At 42.0% G+C, this 25,269-nt stretch overlaps 1 long non-coding RNA gene across 1 annotated transcript in view; it reads right to left on the bottom strand.

The window, feature by feature from the left end:
• Positions 1 to 1,531: 1,531 nt before the first annotated feature.
• LOC130274138 (uncharacterized) overlaps positions 1,532 to 25,269 on the bottom strand; it is a 54,494-nt gene continuing 30,756 nt past the window's right edge. Inside the window, exons 2-4 of the long non-coding RNA XR_008844259.1 lie at positions 17,369 to 17,498; positions 17,243 to 17,297; positions 1,532 to 1,677 (exon numbers count right to left, since the gene is read on the bottom strand). This is a non-coding gene — a long non-coding RNA (uncharacterized LOC130274138). The remainder of the gene's footprint in view (positions 1,678 to 17,242; positions 17,298 to 17,368; positions 17,499 to 25,269) is intronic.

The raw sequence follows: 25,269 nt of genomic DNA, 5'->3' as shown, positions 1-25,269 counted from the left end.
AGTGCCCCCCGTATCAGCACTATATCTTTTAATGTTATTACTTTGAGGGGAAAAAATTATCAAAACAGTTTTGAGCTCTAACAAATTCTGATGCACTAAAAATGAATATGAGCCAGCAAGATCATTGTCCTCTGGCTACAAGGAGAAAAAAATCTCCACTATAAAACAGATATTTAGGCAAAATGACAGGCGTTTGGGGGGGGGGGGGGGGGGGACATCAGAAAGAACTGTTATCTGAGGTCAGGTTTACACAGTGTTTTTTCAGACATATTTCATTTGTAAAAATGCATCCACAAAATCACGGCCAAATTGTATTTTTACAATTAATGTGCTCTATGTAAGTGTATGGGAAACTGGTTATCTCTGCACACAGTGACATGTCACTTATTTACGCAGCTGCAAAATTGCATCCACATTTTTAACATATTGGGGGAGATTTATCAAAACCTGTGCAGAGGAAAATTTGCCTAGTTGCCCATAGCAATCAATCTGATCCCTTCTTTAATTTTGCAGAGGTCTAGTTAAAAATGAAAGAAGAAATCTGATTGGTTGCTATGGGCAACTGGGCAACTTTTCCTCTGCACAAATTTCGATAAATCTCCCCCATTGTGTGCACAGGCAACCTAGAGCACATAAAAGGAGAAGTCTCATGCCAAAAAACCTATCCCCTATCTGCAGGTTAGGAGTTTTAGATCATGGGGGCTCTGACCACGATCTCCTGTACGGGCCCCGGCTCTCCCCGGGAATGCAGCGCCACAACCCCCCGGACAAAGCCGACATCTTTATGGGAGAGCCGAAGATAGCTGAACGGCTTTCCCATTAAAATATATGGAGGGGGCTGTTAAGAGACTTTTTTATTGTGACTTTTGCTTCAGAAACTTTTTTATAAAATTGTGTAGCTCTGTCTCTGGACAAATTTATTTTTATTTTTTTTTTAAAGTCACTCATTTTGGTGCAACAGGTTAAAAAGTCGCAAAAAAAGTTGCAGAGTTGGAACCATACAAAGTGGTGTACTAAAGTGTAATTTAAAATTGTATACTAGCACCATATTTATCACATGACATACAACCATTTAATAAATTTGACGCACGAACACATTACCACCACACACATTAAGGATGTATAAAAATTGTTCCCCTACACTACTCTTGATAAATTTCCCCTATGGGAAAAATCCCCAGAATCGTAACTGATTGGAAATTAGTCAGGGAAAAAAACCAATGGTCAGAGCCAAGAGGAGGATAACAGGTGCTAAACAAACAATATCCAGGAGCAACGCTATGGTCAAGATCAGGACCGATCAGGAGTCATACGACTTGGATCAAAAGTCAGATCAGGAAAGAACCAATTCATGGCAGAACACTTTTCTAAATGGAAGATATAGCTGGAACTGGGCTAGTGAGCAACAAAAATATCTATGACAAAGCCAAAAAAAGACAAACATATGCATAACGCTCATTCTGTAATACGGTCCATCTGATACACTTGGTCTGTTTAATTTATAACAAGATTTCCATTTTGTAAATAAACACATGCACATGATACTGCAGAACTAACCTAGAGTAATAATCATAAGAATCTTGGTATTAATACTCCAACTGTGAAGGTTATGCTGGGATGATACTAGCTGGGCCTGCAGCAGAGAAGGCAATTGCAATTGGAAAGTCTTTAGGTCATCTGGAAAGGGTGTAAGATGAACAATAAATACAAGTTTCTGTGATTGATTATACTAAATGTGCTGCATTCTGTATTGTTATGTTTCACACGAGGCAGCCTGGCCATACACTTGAATTCTTTGCATACATGAGCTATCATAAACTGTGTGAAAAAAGACAAAATATCTTACTCTTGTTTACAATATGAACATTAAACAAAAATAAAACAAACTTATATCTAAGATGTTGAACTAAGCTAAATAGATGGACATATTATACAGTAAATATGTACAATAGACAGACAGTGTCACGTCCGGGCAGGGAAGGAGAGCAGCCCTGATCTCACCTACTCCCTCTGACCCTGAATAGCGGATCAAAAACCATGGCGCCGGTCCCTTCCTAAGTAAGTCACCGTCAACAAAATAAACTACAAAAAAAAAAACAGTCTCAGGTCGGGAAAACGTCAGAAAGCACACAAACTAACAGAAATGAATCTAAACAATCACAATAAGTCAGAGTCCACTAGCCGAGTCGGTATCGGGAAAAGTTGAGGTACAAATTTGCAAATATAGGAGAAGGGTCAAGAAGCCAAGCTAAGATCAAATAACAGGATAACTGGAATAACAGGATATAATGCTACAGGAGAAGAACTCTTTCACAGGCAAAGCCTGGATGTGAAAGGCTTCTTTATATACACGTGTGTATCAGGCAAGAGGAGTCTGATAGATAGATGCTAATCACACTCAGAAACAGAGTGGTATAGTCTTAGCAGCAAAACCAAAACAAAGAAGCTTCAGAGCAGATTAACCCTACGGTTCCGACAGTCCCCACCCCCTTTTAGGAGGGGCCACCAGACCCTTAAATTTGGGTCTGGGTTTGTCCGGATGAGAGTCATGGAATTCCTTAACCAAGGTGGGAGCATGAATGGATGATGCTGTAACCCACGACCTCTCCTTCGGACAGTACCCTTTCTAATGAACCAAATATTGGACAGAGTTTTGCACTTGACAACTGTCCAATATTTTGAACACTTCATACTCCAGTTCACCATAAATTTTAACTGGAGGAGGAGGATCAGAAATAGGGGATTGTGTAAAGAGCAATGGAAAACATTATGGACCTTAAATGAACTAGGCAATTTCAATCAATAACAGACCAGATTGATTACTTCCGTTATCTCATAAGGTCCAATAAAATGCGAAGCCAACTTTTTAGACGGAACCTTGAGATGTAAATTTTTTGTAGAAAGCCACACCTTATCACCTACTTTAAATTTAATGCCGCAAGTACTATACTTTGTATCTCTTGAGCTTTTCTCAGGTTCTCCTGAACCTGGGCCCAATCTGTGTACAGTTTACTTATAGTTGTTTCGACCTCAGGGTTATCACTAATGGTAGTACAGAAAAAAAAAAAAAAAGACTGGAACCCATATACAAAGAAGAATGGTGACATGCCGATAGAGGAATTATATCGATTATTCAAGGCAAACTTAGCAAGAGACAAAAAAGAAAACCATTCGTCTTGTCTATCTGCCAAGTAGCATCTAAGGTACTGTTCAACATTCTGATTCATTCTTTCTGTTTGACCATTAGATTGTGGATGAAAAGCAGAAGAAAAGGACAATTCAACTTCCAACTCCAAAAAAGCTTGCCAAAATTTAGAGACAAATTGTACCCCTCGCTCAGATACAATATTCTCCGGTACCCCATGATACCTAACAACATGTCTTAAAAATAAATAAGCAAGAGTTTTAGCTGAAGGCAGTTTCCTCAAAGGAATGAGATGACATTGTTTACTAAACCTGTCCACCACCCATAAAACAGTTTTTCTCTCAAATGGAGTCAGATCAGTCATAAAATCCATAGAAATATGAGTCCAAGGCCTCTTAGGAATAGATAACAGACACAACTCTCCAGTGGGACGTGTCCGAGGAGTCTTTGCTCGAGCACAAACTTCACATACAGTCACAAAAGCCTCCACATCCCTGTTGAGAGTTGGCCACCAAAATTTCCTTCGAAGCAGTTTCCTTGTACCCTGAAGACCTGGATGACCAGCCAACAGGGAACAATGACATTCCTCAATAATTCGGAAATGAAACTGACTGGGTACAAAGATTTTGCCACTAGGGGGGACATTTATCAAAGCATTTAGTAGGTTTTTTTTTGCTTAAAATTGTCGCAAAAAAAGTCGCACTTGCGACTACTCTCTTTTTTCTGCGACTTTTTGATTGTGCAGTGTCCTAAGCAAAAAATAAAAATCTTGCTTTCCAAAGCCAAAAGTGATTTTTGACCTGCAGTGGTCAGAGATTGATCAAGTGCGAAAGTCGCAAAAAAGTCGCATTACATGAAAAAACCTACTAAATTTACTCCAGCTCAGACATGGAGCAGAAAAAGCCACTACCAAAGCAAAAAAAGTAAAATTGCTTACATGAAAGAAATTTATCAACAGGCTGAAAGCAGTTGATAAATAAGTTGCACATAAGCAAAAAAAAAAATTGTGAGAAAAAAAATAACTAAAAAAAAGGAATACATAAGCAAACAGTGATAAATGTCCCCCTAGGAGTTTCTGGAGGAACCAAACCTTGATTATCCAAAACCTCCGAAGTTAAATCTGAGTACAGTGCTGAAATTACCACACCTTCCGGGAGAATTGTCTCAGGATTAGAATCAATAGGCTGAGGAGCATTGAAACTCTGAGATAAGGCATCAGCCTTGACATTCTTAGTACCCTGACGATATGTAATGACAAAATTATATTGAGTAAAGAACAAGGCCGGTTGGAGGACGGCATGACGGGAGGAAGTGGAAGGTAGCTCCTCCTACCAGCCTTGATGCTCTGAAGCCCCTTGGTAGCGGCTCCAAGATGGGGCTGCGAGCTTTACCCTGAAGGACGGATTTGGTTACCTGCAGTCGGATACATTGTGCCCCTGTCAGCCGGACTATTATTTATCCCCCTGCTCCGCTGGCGCTTGCTGTGGGGTTAGGAGGAGCAAGGATCCCGGCGGAAATGCTCTGCCTTCGGTCGGCGGGTCAGCTGACTAGGTGCCGGGTCACGTGGCGGGGATGACGTGCTGCCACACGTGACCCCTGAGTGACTGGAGACGCCGGTGAAACCGCGGTGCGGTGGTTGGAGAGCGAGTTGGGGATACCGCTGGTGTGGACGAGAGAGATAGCGGCGTGGTACGGCAGCGAGAGGACAAGTGGTGAGATAAACCTATACCTGTAGTGACTTGCTGCTTATGTGCCCGCTCTGAAGTACACATAAGGCTGACAGGGGCTAATATAGCTATTGCAAATTAGGAGAGTCTGACGGGGGCTATAGGGCCATCTGGGAGCAGTCCCAGAGTCAATTAAATAAGACTGTCTGGATTGTGGGCCCCCTTACAACGGCTTAAAGGAAATTATCTACCTGAGTGGTACTGATGTTTGATGTGTAAAGACGTATATGGTATCAGCCTTAAGAGAGACTCTAACTGAGACTGTGTCCTGTGTGCGGGGCTGCACGAAGTATTCTGTGGAGTCCAGTTAACCACCTGTCCTGCGGGAAAAAAATAAAATAAATTAAAAAAAATTCTGTTTGGTAGTGCGCTGAATAGTATGTTGTGAAGTTACGAGCTTTTCCACTTAGGATAAAGGTTATAAGAGTTAATAATTGGGGAATCAAATAGTCATGCCTCCCAAGCGGAACTCAACCAGTCCGGTTAAAGGCCAAAATATGGGGAAGATGGATAAATACCTGGCCTCCCCTGGGGTGGCACCCAGGAGCCGGGGGCAAAACAAGAACAAGGACTCCAGTTGTGAGTCGGGTAAAGATGCAACCCCAACTACACTAGATACCATTTTAGAGGCGATAAATAAATGCAATAACTCAATAGACACTTTGGCAGGGCAGGTTGGCGGAATTGGGAAGGATATTACGCTAATAAGAGATTTTTTATTTTTTTTATTTTTTAACCTTCTCTTTTCCTCTTTTTCTCTTTTTCTGGTTTTGTCCCCCTGGGACAAATTGGATGGCCCCTCATTTAACATCCGTAGGGATGTTTCTGAATCAGAAAGCAGGGGTCCACAATATATGTACCTCAGACACCAGGGCGCATGGTACTCGTGTTGGATTACATTACGGGCCACATGGTTGTTAATTATCACTTGGTATATTTAATATTTGTTAGAAGAAATGTTTTATGGTGTGTTTATTATTTTAAGAATTTTGAATGAATACACGAATAATCACGTGGAATATTAGGGGGTTGGGGGATCAAGTTAAAAGATTAATGGTAATGAATGCTGTAAAAAATTATTTACCTGGGATTGTGGGTCTTTTAGAGACACATTTTACAAATTATAGTAAAAATATTTTGAATAGGAATTGGTGGTCACACTGTTACCACTCAGTCTTTACTTCACATTCAAGAGGTGTATCGGTTTTTATTCACAGGAAGGTGAAGTGGGAAACATTGGATACATTTATAGATGCATATGGCAGATTTGTCGTTTTACATGGGAGAGTGGAGGGGTTAGTGTGCATTTTAGCTTTCGTATATGTCCCGCCCCCGTTTTCACCTAGGGTTCTAGAGGTGATATATGAGTACTGTTTGAGTAGGGAGAATTGTCCGGTTTTCATCCAGGGTGACTTCAACTGTGTTATGGAAGAAAGTATGGACAGAGTAAAGAACAAGGCCCAATAAGCCTGACGAGGATTGAGACGTTTAGCAGATTCTAGGAAAGTAAAATTTTTGTGATCAGTAATAACCGTAATCTGAGGAACCGCCCCTTCCAGATAATGTCTACATTCCTCAAAAAAACCACTTGATTGCCAAAAGTTCCCGATTACTAACATCATAATTGTATAAAGAGAAAAAAGCACAAGGATGTAAATTAGTAAGAGAAGCAGTTCCCTGAGACATTACTGCTCCAGCACCGACCTCAGAAGCATCAACCTCAACAATAAAAGGCTTGGAATGATCGGGTTGGACTAATATGGGAGCGGAGATAAAACACCCTTTAAGATGTTTAAAAGCTGCCTCTGCCTCCGCGGACCAGTTAACCAGATCTGCTCCTTTGCGAGTCAAATCAGTTAATGGTTTTGTGATGATAGAAACATTTTTAATACATTTTCTGTAGTAGTTTGCAAAGCCCTGAAACCGTTGTAAAGCCTTTAGAGAAGAAGGCCGCATCAGGATCCATTTTGAAATGTCCTGGAGTTAAAATATACCCCAATAATTGTACCTCTTTGACACCAAAGACACATTTCACAAGTTTGACAAATAATTTGTTTTGACGAAGTACCTGCAGGACAGAACGTACATGATTTACATTAGATGACCAGTCATGAAAAAAAAATTTAAATATCGTCAAGATTAACCACTAGGCATTTTCCCACAAATTTCCAAAAAATATCATTGACCAAATTCTGAAAAACTGCTGGTGCATTACTGAGACCAAAGGGCATTACCAGATATTCAAAATGTCCTTCGGGAGTGTTAAAAGCAGTTTTCTATTTGTCACCCTTCTTGATTCTGATAAAGTTATAGGCCCCTCGAAGATCAAGTTTAGTAAACCAACATGCCCCCTGTATTTGAATAAACAAATCTGGAATAAGAGGCAAAGGTTATTGATTTTTAACAGTAATCTTATTCAGACCCCGATAATCGATTCAAGGCCTTAACCCTCTATCTTTCTTTGCCACAAAGAAGAAACCTGCTCCCATAGGAGACACAAATGGACAAATGTGACCCTTTTGCAAACTTGACTGGATATAATCTTTCATAGCTCCCCTTTCAGGACCAGACAAATTATAAATTCGCCCCTTTAGGATACTTGGCATCAGGTACAAGTTCAATAGCACAATCCTAATCTCGGTGTGGGGGCAAAGTAGAGGATTCGTCATAAAAATCAGAAACAAATTCAGGTAGATTACTTTGGGCCATACCAAGTTACAACACAAGAGGAAATATAGTCAGACCCCCACTTGATGAGTTCCCCAGAGGACCAATCAAAGAAAGGATTGTGTCTTCTTAACCAGGGTAAACCCAGGATTACATTTACCGACAAATTTTCCAAAACAAGAAATGTGATTCTTTTAAAATGCAATGAGCCCACCAGTAATCCCACCTCTGGAGAGGAAGAATAAACACAATCCCCTGACAAGGGTGTATAATCCACTCCAGCAATGAAGACTTAATAAAATTCAGATCAACAAAATTGGCAGCAGAGTCTGAATCAACAAATACTTTACCAGATACAGACTTTTCAAGAAAAAATATTTGAACTGGCAACAAAAGTTTAGAAAACAATTTCGGAGATACCTGTGCACCAAAATGATTTCCTCGATTATCATTTAGGCGCTGGGGTTTCCCGGCTGCTGATGTTTGGAGACAGGTTTGTATCCGGTGTCCTGTTCACCATGAAAGAAATATGAATTCTTATCCTTCCAGATGGATCTTCTCTCCTGAGAGGACAACTTCTCTATTTGCATAGGTTTCTCAGAAGAGACAGGAGAGAAAGTAGAAGGAGACAACATGGTGGTAGAAGAATGAGAAACAGAAGAAACAGACCATTCACGTTTTCTCTCTCTTAGGCGTCGGTCAAGTCATACAGCTAATGTCATAGCCTGTTCTAAGGAGTCAGGTGAGGGATAACTAACAAGGACATCCTTAATAGCATCAGATCATCCCAGTCTGACCTGACACCTAAGCGCAGGATCATTCCATTCTGACACTGTACACCATTTATGAAAATCTGCACAATACTCCTCAGCTGTTCTTCAACCCTGTCTAAGACTACTGTTAATGGCATCTTCTGACGCTGTGATGGAATAAAAGCTAACTCTCTTTCATCACTATACTACAGTGGACTTTTTCATCGCTGGATTTGCTGGCCTGTGACTAAAGCCTTAACCTGCCGGCACCTGTGCTTTTTTCTGCTCTCCTTGGATTTGTATATATATATATATATATAAATAAATATTTTAGATTTGGGTAATTAATTATAAATAACCAATACCAAAATTCTATGGTATTGCATGCAAAATGGGGTGTGGCATGTAAGGGGTGGTGGTCCTCATAATCGCTCATTATAGTCATAATCGAGGTTACATGTTCACTTAACTACAATTACTCAGCTCTAGTGTTGTGGTAATATGCAGTTACTATGTAGTAGTAAAATGTGATCCTGGTGTAGAGGTATTGTTTTAATTTTATTTAGCCTCTCCTTCTCCTACTTGCACACACACACACACACACACACACATATATATATATATATATATATATATATATATATACACACACAAACTTGTCCGCATCTGACATATCTGATCTTTTCCTACCTCAGCCAAAGGCTTGTAACTCCCTATTTAGTATCAGCATCTCAGCCTACAAAGAGTAAGAGGAAGTGTAAATCAAAGTGTGTGACATTGAACCATAACAGTACCATGAGGTAGGGAAGACTTGTGGTAGAGAGTGTGATGAGGGCAGATGGAATTGCACTTGGGAAATATGGCATTAACCCCTTATGTTTGTGATGCCAGGGCGTGGTTTATCCTCAATACTACCCGAAGATATACGGCTGGATGCTGGGCTAGGCACGGGGTAATAATGACTCCGACACCAAGATACGGAACAACGGCAGCTTTACTGAGTTAGACAGGTGGAATAGTCTATACAGCTTAGCTAGGCCATCGGAGGTGACCAGTGACTTTAGAGACCTTAGGGCTTACTGGGACTTGCAGTGGACTGGGACAATTTTGATGCAGGCCACGCTGACTGAAGATAGGTTGGCTTTGACTGACTTGACTGAGACTGACTTTACCCCGTTTGTTGCTTACCAGGCTCTGACTGGGACCTGGGAGTTGTGGACTTGTAGACTTGTGGATGCGTGGTTAACTTGAGGCCTCCTCTGGACTCCAGACACACTCTTAGGACTTGACTGCACTGGACCTCAGCAAAGACTTAACTGGAAATCAAGAGAACGAGCTAGCTCCTCCCAGAGCTTATATAGGGGAGACTAGGAGGGGTCCCATAGTTCACCCTAAGGTCACATGGTCACTGATACCTCACTGGGTTACAATCACATGACACTGGTTAATCACATGTCAATGGTTCTTAAAGACATAACACTTTTATATACAATACACAGCATAAAGATAACTATACAAGGGGCACAGGTGCAGGGGGCCCAGAGGACACTGCAGGGAGGCTGTCTGACAGGGCAGCTAGGGTACAGGGGTTCAACTCCTGTACTGGGCCACCACAAACTCTCCCTCTTAAACACTGCTGTCCTCGGCGCCCAGTCCTGGAGGGCAGACGACTGAAGTGGCCACTGGGGTCTGGTGATGACAACAGTTCCTGTGGCATTAATTCCGAATGTCCTTCACAGGTCTGAGTAAGGAATAACAAATAACTGGGGATGAGTCCATGTGGCATCTGTTGACAATGTCCTTACATGCTCCTTGGGTTATGGGATCTTGAACATGTGGGATTTGTAAACCTTGTAACTGCATACGTAACACATTATACACACCTGATTCGGATCGGGCTGCCAGAGGCTTTTTACCCGATACTTTAGATGCTAGGGCTCATCGGCAGAAGCTACTTCTCCTCAGAACACTATACATACTTTAGACAATATAACAATATTACCTTTACATGACAACCCATTTGGAGCAATGATCCACCATGGTGAGAGCATAAGTATACCCGGACCGGGTTAGGAGACAGTTAGACATGGTCTAGCGTGACCAACTAATTGGGCCTTTCACTCTGGATGGAATGGAGGTGTGCTGTTGCATCCTTACGCACATTCTTGGTGACGTTGCAGACTGCACACTCACTGCACCATTTCTCAATGTCACTCCACATTCTGATCTAATAGAATCTTTGCCTATCAGTAGCTTCGGTCTTGTGGACATTCGCCGCATCTCTTCGGGGGAACCAGAATCTGATGAAGTTGATCACCAGAGACCGGATCCAAAGAATTTTGGTACAACAGTCCTTTGTGCACAAACAGTCGCTTCCTCTGTCGCCACAGACGTTTCATCTCTTAATCACACGGGGCCCGGCGTAGACGGGTTGGTACCTTTTTTTGCCAGAAGGTAGCCTAACAGATTCCCAATGACTCGACTTTAGTCCTGAAGAGTCTTCCAAGTGTATAGGTCTTCTTTAACCTTTTCGGACCTGGGTTCACCATCCATGAGGGCGGTCACAACATTCAGGTCCACGAACCGTTGGTAAAATGGGGGCATCTCCACGTCTTCCCACACGTCTTTGACGGGTGGTTCTTTGCCGGGGATCATCTGAGACAGTCAGTACATCAGCATTGACATTTGACTTGCTGCTTCTGTACTTGATGGTGAAACTGTAACTGGCTAATCTCAAAGCCCAACGCTGTTCGATAGCACCCAACTTGGCATTGTTCAGGTGGGCCAATGGGTTATTATCCGTGTAGACAGTAAAAGGCGTGGCATCCAATTAGTCTTTGAACTTTTCAGTCACGGCCCATACCAGGGCGAGAAGTTCCAACTTGAATGTGCTGTAATTGGCATCATTCTTCTCTGCTCTTTGCTAGGTACAACTGGCATAGGCGATCACTCGCCCTTATCCTTCCTGGACTTGGGACAGGACAGCTCCCAGACCTTCAAAACTGGCATCAGTATATAGCCGGAATGGCTGACTGTAGTCTGGATACGCAAAGATGGGTGGTTCTGTCAGCAGACGTTTAAGAGCTCGGACCGCTGTCTGTGTCTGAGGTATTCCTGGTAGGACTTGGAATACACAATGACATCGTCCAGGTACAATAAGACTTTGAAAATTCAGATGGCCCAGGCACCTTTCCATCAGATGCTGGAACGTAGCGGGGGCATTACATAGCCCAAACGGCATACTTTTTAAAGTCGAACAACCCCATTGGAGTCACAAAGGCGGTCTTCTCCCGATCCTCCACGGCCATGGGCACTTGCCAATGTCCACTGGTTAAGTCCAGGGTGGAAAAGTAAGCGGCCGTCCCGAGGGCCGTGAGTGACTCCTTGATCCTTGGAAAGGGGTAAGCATCTTTATGTGTGACATTGTTCAGTTTCCTGTAGTCGACACAGAAGCGGATGGTTCTGTCTTTCTTCTTGACCAGGATAAGTGGCGTCTGCCTCTTTCATGTCGGCCAGCATATTCTTGACAGTCTGGTACATGCCTGGCACAACCAGTTGGTGTCTTTCCTTGATAGGGGGACTGTCGCCTGTGAGGATTCTGTGTTGGATTATGGAAGTATGCCCGAAGTCTGTGGGGTGTTTGCTGAAAGCATCATGGTACCTTTTGGCGACATTGATGACTCTATTGCCTTGGTCCCTTGGAGTAGTGTCGTCTCCCACCTGGAGTTGTGCCCACCAGGGCTGTGGAGGGCTCGCACTGGATCCTTCGGCCACTTGGGCTGCACACTGTCGAGCCACCAGGTGTTCTGTCACAATGTCCTCTGACTGTAGGAGGTACAACTGAGCTACTGGAGTATATTTGGTTAAGACAGTAGCAGAATCAGACAGGTTTACTAATGCTTCTTGCATCTAGGACAAGAGATGATCTTCTAATTGCATAGGTTCCAGCAGGGCCTGATAGTCCCTATACTTGACTCCGGGAAGCACGACACCAGATGATGGTCTCCATATTGGGTTGTAAAGTCACCGACATGATGTCTTGAACTCGTACTCAGCAGATTTCACCTTGCTTGTTGGCAAACTTCTGCTTTGCCTGTAGAACTTTCATGTGGTGCTGCACAGCCTGCTGGCCTAAAGGGGACATATGGGGAAAAGAGCGAAACAATTTTTCATATTGTTCATCCCCAATATAAACTCAGCAGACCCCTTATCTGTCACATTAGTTACAATTACTCCCTGCCCGGTGAGTACATGCTCTCCCAATTGAATCGTTGGCTCCAAGTATCCATGTCTGGGGATTGGTTGCCCATTACCCGCAACTACTCTGAAATTAACATCATCAGGCTCACACAATAAGCTATCATCCCAATACTGATTAAAAAAAACACTTTTAGGTATTGTAGACACTTGTAACCCTGTATCTATCAATGCCTCTAAAGGTACACCTTCTACAATACCTTTTACGTAGGGGCAGGAGGCGACATAAAGTGAGAGTCCTGATTTTGGTCGTTGGGGGGTTGGACCTGATGACTGTTTTCCTGAGGGCCATTCCTCGACCTCAGGTGAAATCCATTTAAATCCCAACTCTGCATTTTCCAATGTCCCGACTTGTTACAGTAGGTGCAAAAAGGTCTTTGAGTCCCTGAGTATTTATTGGGTGGAGGATTACGGTAATTGAAATTGTGGGAGCAGGGGCAGGTTTTCTAGGCAGGGGTGGTTCACGGTCAGGTGGAGCGCCCGGGTGGCAAGCTCCTTCACAGCTTTATTCAGTTATTCAATGTCCTGCCTAACACCGGAGCGGGGGCTGGTGATGGTGGTGGTATAGGTCTAGCTACCGCCCCTAGTGGCTCTTAAATGGGTGAAAGGGGTGTACAAACTTCCTCTAACTCAGTTCCTGACTCAATCACTTGGATAGCCAGTCTTTTGAAAGCGGGGAATGACAGGTTGGGGGTTTGGACCGCTAACATTCTCAGCTGGGCTTTGTCCCACTTATTATGAGCCCCATCAATAAATCTGTCCATTAACACCTTGTTGCCCTGCTTGGGAGCTATGCCATCTGATTTCTGAACAGTTTCTGGGGCATTCTGCAGAGCTGCAGCATACGCTCTAAAGGTCTTACCTGGCTTTTATCGCCTTTCATATAACCGGAGACGTACCTCTGATGGAGAATGTGAGTCAAATACCTGGCACAGTCCTTCAAAGATCTGCCCTACAGTCGCCTTCTCGGAGGCTGGCCAGGTGCGGACTTCCTCTAGCGCCAGTCCCTGGAGTTGTCCTGTGAGCAATTGCACGTGTTGAAATGCTATATTGCTATAATGAATTTTATAAGGTGCTGGATGTCCCAGACGTTACAAGTCTGGCAACTGACTGCTCAGAGGCACATTCATAGTGTAGGATCCATACCAATGAGGTCACCTTATCATGGTGGGATGGTCCACACTATTTGGCCAAATGGTAAGCTAAGCACCTCAATTTTTCATTTTTCATTATGTGCTGTTGTATTCCCCTGCTTGTGTATATTTAGCCTAGCCTAGTCCATGCCTAGTCCATGCAATAGTTGTGTTTCAGTATCAGTATGTGCTGACCAACTTATCCTTTTTTGTATTGCACATATGGGGGGAGTGGCTACCTCCATGTTGGTTCCTGGACCCCACCCATTTTATGGTAAGCTGAGCACCTCAATTTTTCATTTTTCTTTAAAGCAATATAGCATTTCATATTTCATATAGATCTTTGTGCTAGCAGAGAGCTGTTGTATTCTCCTGCTTGTATCTATCCTTATATCTATCTATCTATCTATCCTTTTATCTATCTTCACATCTATCTATCTATCTATCTATCAATCGATCTTTCTATCTATTATCTATCTATCCTTATATCTATAGTTACATCTATTATCTATCTATCCTTATATCTATATTTACATCTATCTATCTATCTATATATCTATATCATATCTATCTATCTCTATCTATCTACAGTATCTATCATCTAACTATCTATCTATCTATCATCTATCTATTCTCTATCAATCTATCTATTATCTATCCATCTATCTATTTATCTATCTATCATCTATCCATCTATCTATCTATCATCTATCCATCTATCCATCTATCTATCAATCATCTATCTATCTATTATCTATCTATCTACTATCTATCTCATATCTATCGATCTCATATCTATATATCTATCTTCTGACATCCACAAAAAAAATCAGACTGAGGAAGCATTTGATCCTGCACCCAGGGCTCAGTTACTAGCCTGCAGCTCTTGTGTCATCCAACTCCAATAAAAACAGCATTTTGCAGGGCCTAATAGAATCTATTACTCATGCAGTATAATCGTTCCTTTCATACGGGGCTAAACCATTCAAAAACTAAGTAGAAATATTATTAACTAGTTTAACACCAAAGTACAGCAATTACTGGATGTTACATAAAAAATGTATGTAAAAAATTAATTATTTAATTCATTATTCTACAATTGCTGCCCTAACTGTACAGGTAAAATGATATACTTTTTGTAATTTCTTTTACATATTTACAAAACTAAATAAATACCTTTATGAAACAGACAATAAATCAGTTTGAACTACAAATATACACTTATCCTGTGAATTTGCATGTCTCAATGCCAACTATTAGAAAGCCTCGCTCACTAGTAGATGAGTATATCTGGGGATTGGCAGCCTGATAACAATTATTATGCCACCTAAAGCTGTTTTTTTCCCCATTAGTAGCTTTTAAAGAGAATTTCTCTTCTTTTGTTGTTTTTTTTTATTTTTTTTACCTTGTGCATACATTTTTTCTAGGAATTAAATAGCTTAATGAGTAAATAACCCCCAAACGAACATAAACTCTGAGCTCAGCTTGTACATGGCTCCTCCCCATATGACAAGGTCACAGCAACTTCCTCCAATATTTGTGTTACTGTTGGATGAAACATTTCTGTGATAATAGGTATATAGGATAACGGGGGAGCCATTTTCACCATCGGTCATGACCATTTGGAAGAGGCAAAAATTATTTATAAGGCTAAGTTTCCACAAAGGTTTTTTGGGTCTTTTTAAGAAAACTATCACTGCTACTTTTTTAGCCAAAGCCAGAAGTGTATTTAAAAGGAATGGGAAATATAAAGGAAGAACTTATACTTTTCCTTCCTACTTGAGCCACGTCTGCCCTTACCTTAAAAACTGCAGTAATCCCCCCCCCCCCCCCCCAAAAAAAAATAAAAAAATAAAAAAAAAGAGAGAAGTTACAAATTTCATCTCTAGTAAGTATAATTATTATGTCACTCTTCAGTTTCATGCAATTGTGTGTGTACATATGTACAAACTGTTTCATGCTCCCACAATCTTCATAGTTGTAAAACGTCCAACAATGTATTTATGATCCACAATAATGATGGTGAATGTGATGGTGAGTGCTTAGGATTTTCCATGCAACACATAGGCTTCTATTAGTGGTGAAAGCACCAATGCATTTATATGTTGTGGAGAAACTTTCACACCGTATGGGTACACAATGGTATTAGGACGGAAATACAGACACATTTCGGGAGAAAAAAGTATGTCATCAGTATAGCTTTAGTATTTCTATACAGTAAGTATTCATGGGCTGTCTTCTCGGCAGGAAATTGAATGATACTTTAAAAGTGGATATAAAATAGGTTGGAAACTGATGCAGCATGGATGAAATACAGGACACATACAGATCCATCCGTATTTCAATGAGCCTTTCCAACTGCAAAAACTAGCACATGCTGGCCCTGATTTACTATTGTAAACCTGACATTTTTTGTGAGGTTATGCGCCAGAATTCTGTCTCATTGTGCCAAAAATAAAAAATAAACCTGACTAGCTCTCCATTTTACTTAGAAAACCCGAAAAAGGGACGTGGCTGTCAGGAAAAGGGTCGTGGTCACAGAAAAGGGTCCGCAACATTTTCACAAAAAAGCAGCATATTTATTAAGGTTTCCACAGAAAATGTGGTGGATTTCAGCTGAGGAAAACCCGACAGATCAGAGCATGTGTAAAAAAAGCAAAATGTAGGGAAAGTGGAAAATGTAGGGAAACCTTAGTAAATACCGTGGAAAATAATTGTAGGGAATTCAAACCCACAAAGAAAACTACACAACACTCTTAGTAAATCAGGGCCGCTATGTTTTTGAAATATACTTATATTTTATTTGCCCATGTGAATAGCCCCTTACATTAACATTAGCTCCGTATTATGGTCGGCCAAACAATACCCTTGTATTGCAGCCTTAGGCTAAAATTTAGTGGGACATTTTATTTTACGCTCACATTAATCGGAATTATGGCCAAAAAATTTGCACATAAAAAAATATACACCACAAAATTCTACACTGTGTGAACATGGCCTTTCGCTGGTTTTACGCAGCGATTGAAAGTTGCAAATCACTGCACAGTCTTATCCCCCATTGTATTTTTTGGGTGTTCACAAAAGAAAGGACATAATTGAAATCGTATTGCAACTTAAAGCAATAGATGAAGTTGCTACAGCCAGCATCTGCCTCTGTAATCTAATACTGACTACAAATACTTAGAGGTAAACTCCACACATTCTTAATGAAGCCTGGGTGCACACAAAGCGCTGATTCTGAGTGTGCACTCTCCTTGCACAGCCTCTCTGTCACTTGATAAATGGTTGGAGTTTCATAGTCCCAGATGAGTGCATGTTACTTGGCCTCTATATATATTGACACAGGGAAGCTGTCAGTAGCAGGGAGAGTGACAGCGAGTAAGAGGCCAGGATAATGTGGACAAAGGCACTGCCCTTGTTGTCCTCCCCAAGGGAAAGCTGAGAATTGTCCCTTGGAACATGTCATAGAAAGCCCTGAATGCTAGGTGAAGTGGTAACATGATACACTCAGCCCATGGGGTAGTATTCATTGTGTCAACTAATATATTTACTTTTCCTCACTTAATAGCCGGTGGGTCAGCAGTCAGGTTCAATCCTCATTTCTAAAGTAGAAAAGCTGCAAAAAATACACAAAGTGGAATTAGTATAAAGTACACACTGACACATTCTGCAGGCTCCATTGTGTACCTATTCATATTCAGCATTAGACGTATAATCCATAGACTCTGCAGTCATCATTCCGGTGAACGCCAAGGTTCATAAACTCAATAACCTGACCAGACTGTACATGGAATGTTCCCTCTTCTATTCCAGGCATCTAAACAGAAAAGGAATGTTTGAATAATTTTGCTTTATGGATTTTTGGGTTTTTATATTTTCCTAAATACAAGATTATGTAGACTTGTTCATTAACTCGATTTAGCACTGAAGTAAATCCATTATCATGATGCAGTTTACAACCGCATTTTAAACTGCAAGTATGTATGCTTTTGAACAGGCTAATTTTTTTTATCCATATAAGGCTGGGTTCACACGTATCAGGCATCCGGCATACGTGAACTCAGCCTAGATCTGGATGCAACTGATGCCACAACTGATGACAAGTTATCATCAGTTGTATGGCATCGGGCGTCCATTGTTTCTGCACGGCAGACAGCAAGTCCAGTGCTATCCAGTGTGTCCAACCATCCGGTGCCAAAATGAAGACGCTAGATGATTGTGAACTGTCCTATTCAAACGAATGGGATCAGTTCTAGCATCAGTTTCCCTCCAGTGCACGCCGGAGGGAAACTGTGCCGGACTCCTGATATATGTGAACCCGGCCTTACATGCTTTATTTCAGAGGTAATGTTATTTTATAAGGCTTTTAAGGCTGGGTTCACATTTCTCAGTTGTCCGCCATAGTTTCCCTCCAGTGAGAACGGGAGGGAAACTGATAGTAGAACTAATCCCATTCTTTTGAATGGTCCAGCGTCCCAATTTTGACGCCGGATGGTTGGATACACCGGAAGGCACCGGACAGGAGAATGGATGCATTGGATGCCGGATGCCAGACATACAACTAATGACAACTGATGCATGTTGTCATCGGTTATGGCATCAGTGCTGTCAAGATTTAAGCTGAGTTCACCTATGCCGGATGCCGGATGTGAACCCAGCCTAATCCGACTGCTGGGACCCCCTTCGATCTCCAGAATAGAGCCCCGGCTTTCAAAGAGAGCGCTTGTTGTAGATGGCACATGCTCCAGTACAAATGAATGGAGTGTGTGCCTTCTACAGCAGACTGTCTCTGAGGAGGGATCACACTGTGATCAGATACTTATCTACTATCCTGTGAATATGGGATAAGATCATTTTTTTTTTGACAATCCCTTGTTTGTTATTGTTTGTAGTATAGTAAATGCTGTGGAAAAAAAATCCAAAATATAGCCATTTTTTTTCTTTTATTCTTCCCCACAAAAAATGAAATGTAGTTAATAAAATTTATGGTACATTAAAGTGTACCTGTAGTTAACAAAAATATTTTATGAAATGTAGATAATACCATTATATGTATATTTGTAATATATATTGGTTAAAACATTTGTATATTTTTGGGTGAATAATGCTGTCCCTGCAGCTATTACCTGTGTGTCTCTGTGAGAAGACCAAATACAGGAAGTGATGGCAGGACAAGCAGAGCTCTGTACAGACTCCTGGCTTGTCAATCATCCAGATGTGTGAGCCAGGAGCATGTCACAGAGCCTCACTGTACAGAGCCCTGCTTGTCCTCACTGCACAGAGCCCTGCTTGTCCTCAGTGTACAGAGCCCTGCTTGTCCTCAGTGTACAGAGCCCTGCTTGTCCTCAGTGTACAGAGCCCTCCTTGCCCTCAGTGTACAGAGCCTGGCTTGTCCTCAGTGTACAGAGCCATGCTTGTCCTCAGTGTACAGAGCCTGGCTTTTCCTCAGTGTACAGAGCCCTGCTTGTCCTCTGTGTACAGAGCCCTGCTTGTCCTCGGTGTACAGAGCCCTGCTTGTCCTCGGTGTCCAGAGCCCTGCTTGTCCTCAGTGCACAGAGTCCTGCTTGTCCTCAGTGTAGAGAGCCCTGATTGTCCTCAGTGTACAGAGCCATGCTTGTCCTCAGTGTACAGAGCCCTCCTTGCCCTCAGTGTACAGAGCCCTGCTTGTCCTCAGTGTACAGAGCTCTGCTTGTCCTCAGTGTACAGCGCCATGCTTGTCCTCAGTGTACGGAGCCCTGCTTTTCCTCAGTGTACGGAGCCCTGCTTGTCCTTAGTGCACAGAGCCCTGCTTGTCCTCAGTGTACAGAGCCCTGCTTGTCCTCAGTGTACAGAGCCCTGCTTGTCCTCAGTGTACAGAGCCCTCCTTGCCCTCAGTGTACAGAGCCTGGCTTGTCCTCAGCGTACAGAGCCCTGCTTGTCCTCAGTGTACAGAGCCCTGCTTGTCCTCAGTGTACAGAGCCCTGCTTGTCCTCAGTGTACAGAGCCCCACATGTCCTCAGTGTACAGAGCCCTCCTTGCTCTCAGTGTACAGAGCCCTGCTTGTCCTCAGTGTACAGAGCCCTGCTTGTCCTCAGTGTACGGAGCCCTGCTTGTCCTCAGTGTACGGAGCTCTGCTTGTCCTCAGTGTACGGAGCCCTGCTTGTCCTCAGTGCACGGAGCCCTGCTTGTCCTCAGTGTACGGAGCCCTGCTTGTCCTCAGTGTACAGAGCCTTGCTTGTCCTCAGTGTACAGAGCCCTGCTTGTCCTCAGTGTACAGAGCCTGGCTTGTCCTCAGTGTACAGAGCCCTGCTTGTTCTCGGTGTACAGAGCCCTGCTTGTCCTCGGTGTACAGAGCCCTGCTTGTCCTCGGTGTCCAGAGCCCTGCTTGTCCTCAGTGCACAGAGCCATGCTTGTCCTCAGTGTACAGAGCCCTGCTTGTCCTCAGTGCACAGAGCCCTGCTTGTCCCCTGCTTTTAACCAATGTATATTACAAATATACATATAATGTTATTTTCTACATTATATAAAAAGTTTTTTAAATGACAGGTACACTTTAAATGTATCCATTAAAAAAAACACAAGCCATCACAAGGGTATATTGATGGAAAAATAAAAAAGTAAAAATAAAAAAGTAATAGACTCCTGAGAGATGAGGATAAAAAAAAAAAACACCGCTCAAAGTCCCTGCTAAAACTGGCTGAGGTCAAGAGGAGTCTGTCAGTAAATTTATGCTGTGCGATCTATGAGCAGCATGAAACCCTGACAGGATTCCTTATCATACATAACTTTTATTGTGAAAACCTTAGTTTCAGGAGATTTTTCTTTTCTTCAGCCTTTGAGCCCATGATGCGTAGTTACAATACTGTGTAATATGCTTCTATTACCTCAGGACCCACACCCAAAAGTGCTGTAGTGTAAGTCTTTCTATTGTACGGTTGTCTACGACCTTTCCCAGCATTCCATGTGACCAGAGATAATATCATAGACATAAGTCACATGGTCTCCAAGGGGCGTGCCTATGCTGCAGTGATGATCCACCCACTGCAGCACAGCAACACCTCCTCCAGATCATGTGACTTTTGACATAGAAAAAAAACTGCCTGAAGATCTGTCCACCTTTAGAGCCCATACACATGGTAAAATCATAAACAAGGACACTGTATGGTATCTCTGTTGAAAAAAAATTGTTGTCAAAAGAGTTTTTTGTACAGAGGCCTAGAGGAAAAAAACTATGGGGGAGATTTATCAAAACCTGTCCAGAGGAAAAGTTGCTGAGTTGCCCATAGCAACCAATCAGATCTCTTTCAGAGGCCTTTTCAAAAATGAAAGAAGCGATTTGATTGGTTCCTATGGGCAACTAAGCAACTTTTCCTCTGGACAGGTTGTATCTCCTTAAAAAATAGGAGGGACATGGAGGTACAGGTGTAATTACTCATCCATACAACACAGGTTTGGGATTTGGCAATGTGCGTGTGCCATAGTTTAAAGGAGTTTTTGCATGTTAGGTTGACCCCGTCATTGTACATTTGCCAAAGGGAGTATTTACATGAGAACTTTATTGTTGTTTTGTCACAATGTTGCTATTTTGGGAAAAAATATGAAAATTGGGGCAAAATAAACATGAATAAATTCATGTAAATTCACCCTAAGGACTCAAGCTTCTATATGGCAATATGAATAAAATATAAATAAGCAATATGGGGGTTTCTTTTTTTATATATAAACAATTATTTCTGGTATCGGTTCAGTTTTATATTTGCTTTCATTCGATATTTTATTTTGTGATAAAGTTGGTGATATACAGATATAAAAGAATGAAACATATGCACAGACGTGAACTTTGCAAAAATGATGTTTATTTTGAATTCAGCCCATTAATTTGCATGGCCTAAAACTGTACCAATATGGATATGTTGGGAAGAAGATCTGCAGAAGAGAGATATGTTGGAACATGTAGAATGCGTATTGAAAAACATAAAAAAAAATATGTGTATGAAAAATGTGAATAAAATTATTTTAATGTATTGGCTTAATTTATTTCACTGGTATGAATAAACTGGTGTTCCTTACATAATGCTCCCTGTACCTGTGCACTTATACTGTTGAGTCAAATATTGGCTGTAAATAAAGTGTTAAATCTGGTCATGAACTAATAGCTCGAAAAACCATTCCAATGCTTTCAAAACTTGTTACATTGTAGTGAAATCCTTCAATGACTGCTGTATTCTACTGTAGTAATATAAATGACTACACATTAAATCTGTAAAACCTGTCTAATAAATGTTCCAAATTCCCATTGGTCAGGACTAGTTATTTCTTTTAAAGGGGTACTCCGGTGGAAAAAAAATTTTTTTAAATCAACTGGTGCCAGAAAGTTAAACAGATTTGTAAATTATTTCTATTAAAAAAAGATTTGTCCTTCCAGTACTTATTAGGAGCTGTATGCTACAGAGGAAATTATTTTGATAGTGATATTATTCAGCCCATATGATTCCATTCTATGTCAGGCCAGTTTCAGGCGAGTGTAATACAGCCACAGTTCCCTGTGATGTTTTCCATTTATGTACTTAGACCTTTAATTGGGTCAGGACTTACGCCCATAATATGCTAAAATAAAAGTGGCCAGAGGGTATGTTCAGACGTGCGGATTTTCGCAGCGTATTTCGCTGCGGTTTTTGCTGCTGAAGGACCTTCTATATGCTGCCTTTATATGTGCCTGCTCGGAGTGGCAATACGCCGCTATGAGCAGACACACTGCGATGTGCGAGTCGCCACCAGCATGCGAAGTATACTCGCACATCACGGCAGCTCTCGGCCCAGCTCATTGAGCCGGGGAAGCGCATGCGCGGCGACTCTCACATTGCAGTGTGTCTGCTCGGAGCGGCGTATTGCCTCTCGGAGCAGGCACATTTAAGGGCATCATACAGAGGTCCTTCAGCGGCGGATCAGCAGCGTCAAATACGCTGTAAATCCGCACGTGTGAACGTACCCTAAAGCTGGAATTACACTTATAGTCAATAGGGAATTTTGGGCATTTTCATTACCCTTTTGGGGCATTTTTAGGCACCGAGGCTGTTTTTTTAAATCTCAGCATGCTGACGGTATGGCGTTTTTTCCTTCCTTTTTAAAATGTTTTCTCCCATAGACTTCTCTGGAAGAAAAGAAAAACACCCGAAAAAATGCAATTTCTATTTTTTATTTCCTTGAGGGTATACGCAGAAACTAAATGAGTGAGCACAGCTTCTAATCTGCAGTTACAAATCCTGCACATCAAATCTGCGCAGGATCCTGTACGTGTGAACGTCCCCGGAATCAGGATTTCAGAGGCAGAGACAACTGCTGCGGAAATTCCGCCGTGGGCACAGTGCAGCAGAATCCCATTGATATCAAGGGGCTCTGCTACAACCAAATGTCCATGCGGAATATCCCTGCTGAATTCCAGACAGACATTTACCCGTGTGAACATAGCCTAAAGCCCCTAGCCTATGGAAAATTCTGCTCGGAAATTACACAAAATTTACTGCACATTAACTTTAACGGGGATACCACTGTCCCATTCACACAGAGGAATTTCCGCCATGGAAATTCTGCATTCCAGATTGTGCAAAATTTAAAGACGTCTTTACATTTTGCAGAAATCCAATTCGAGTCCCATTGAAGTTGACGGGTTTCTGAATTCGAGTGGAATCTGAGTTTTCAAAACACAGAAATTCCGCTTGAATTCCACTCAAATTCCACTTTAGCGGAATTCTGCTTTTCTGCATAGAATTTGAGCGGAAAAGCGGAATTTTTCGCCACGTGAACATAACCTAAGGCTAGGTTCACATGACGGAATCTCCGGGCAGAAAATTTTCGCCCGGAGAATCCGAGTGCGGTCGGCGCTAGGACCGTGCGGACACTGCAGTCTCCAATAGACTGCAATGTGTTCCGCGAGTATTTCCGCCTGAAGAATTCTTCAGGCGGAAATTTCCAAGCGGATTTTCCATTCACAAATTCCGCTTCACAAATTCCGAAGTGTGAATTTGTGAACGGAAACCCATTCACTACACTATACATTTTAGCAAGCCGAATTTCTGACTGCAATTTCAAAGCGGAATTGCAGGCGGAAATTCCGTAGTGTGAACCTAGCCTTATACTTTAATAGATATCCTCTATAAAAGTCACATGATGAAAGAACCAGAAGACTTGTACTGAAAATGCCTATACTAATACAAACATTTTTTTTGTAATAAACACACAAAAAACTGCATCGTAGGGGTAAAAATTGGGGGCATTTATTTTTTAAGTGAAACAAAAAATAAATAAATAACATAAAATAGCAAACTAATTTTGGGTGTAATCCCAGTTTTACAAATCTAATTAGAATTGTATATATTTTTTTTTTTACAATAATATGAAGGTACTCTGTGTGTTGGCTATTTCTTTCATTAGTCAGGAAATATACTAGATATAGTCAAATCAGGGGGTAGTTGGATGGGAATAAAAGGGCATTGCTTAGCGCTCACAGGGGTGCAAACAAGCTATGTTGCTTTAGCCTAGGGCAGTGTTTCCCAATAGAGATGAGCGAACTTACAGTAAATTTGATTCGTCACGAACTTCTCGGCTCGGCAGTTGATGACTTTTCCTGCATAAATTAGTTCAGCTTTTATGTGCTCCGGTGGGCTGGAAAAGGTGGATACAGTCCTAGGAGACTCTTTCCTAGGACTGTATCCACCTTTTCCAGCCCACCGGAGCACCTGAAGGCTGAACTAATTTACGCAGGATAAGTCATCAACTGCCGAGCCGAGAAGTTCGTGACGAATCGAATTTACTATAAGTTCACTCATCTCTATTTCCCAACAGGGTGCCTCCAGCTGTTTCAAAACTACAACTCCAAGCATGCCAAAGGCTGTCCGGGCATGCTGGGAGTTGTAGTTTTGAAACAGCTGGAGGCACCCTGGTTGGGAAACACTCCCCTAGGTTATCTATATACAGGCTAAGACAGCAAACTGAACCTTTTTTTTACAATAATATGAAGGTATTCTGTGTGTTGGCTATTTCTTTCATTAGTCAGAAAATATACTAGATATATTCAAATCAGGGGGTAGTTGGATGGGAGTAAAAGGGCATTACTTAGTGCTCACAGGGGTGGAAACAAGCTATGTTGCTTTAGCCTAGGGCAGTGTTTCCCAACAGGGTGCCTCCAGCTGTTTCAAAACTACAACTCCCAGCATGCCCGGACAGCCTTTGGCTGGGAGTTGTAGTTTTTAAACAGCTGGAGGCACCCTGGTTGGGAAACACTGCCCTAGGGTATCTAGATACAGGCTAAGGCAGCAAACTGAACCTTTACCCTAGGTGAAAAAAGTCTACCTCCTGTCTATGTTCTGCTTTTCTGATCACTGGACACTATATATAAGGTTTAGATGAATGTCCTGATTTCTGATGGTGCACAGGTATTTGTGTCTACAGCTATCTAAGCAGGTCATTTAGAGGCAGGGGGCTCTGTGGTGACCCAGGTTAGGGGTAGGGTTTGCACATGACTAGTCGAGGTCATTTGATATGTGGGTGGGGTGAGAATAATGGGCAGGCAACAATCTGAACATTTCACATAAGCTCAGGACCACCTCCCT

Source organism: Hyla sarda, chromosome 5 (genome assembly GCF_029499605.1).
Source record: "Hyla sarda isolate aHylSar1 chromosome 5, aHylSar1.hap1, whole genome shotgun sequence".
NCBI lineage: Eukaryota > Metazoa > Chordata > Amphibia > Anura > Hylidae > Hyla > Hyla sarda.
The sequence above is the reverse complement of the archived record's forward strand: the minus strand, read 5'-3'. Positions and strand labels throughout refer to the sequence as shown.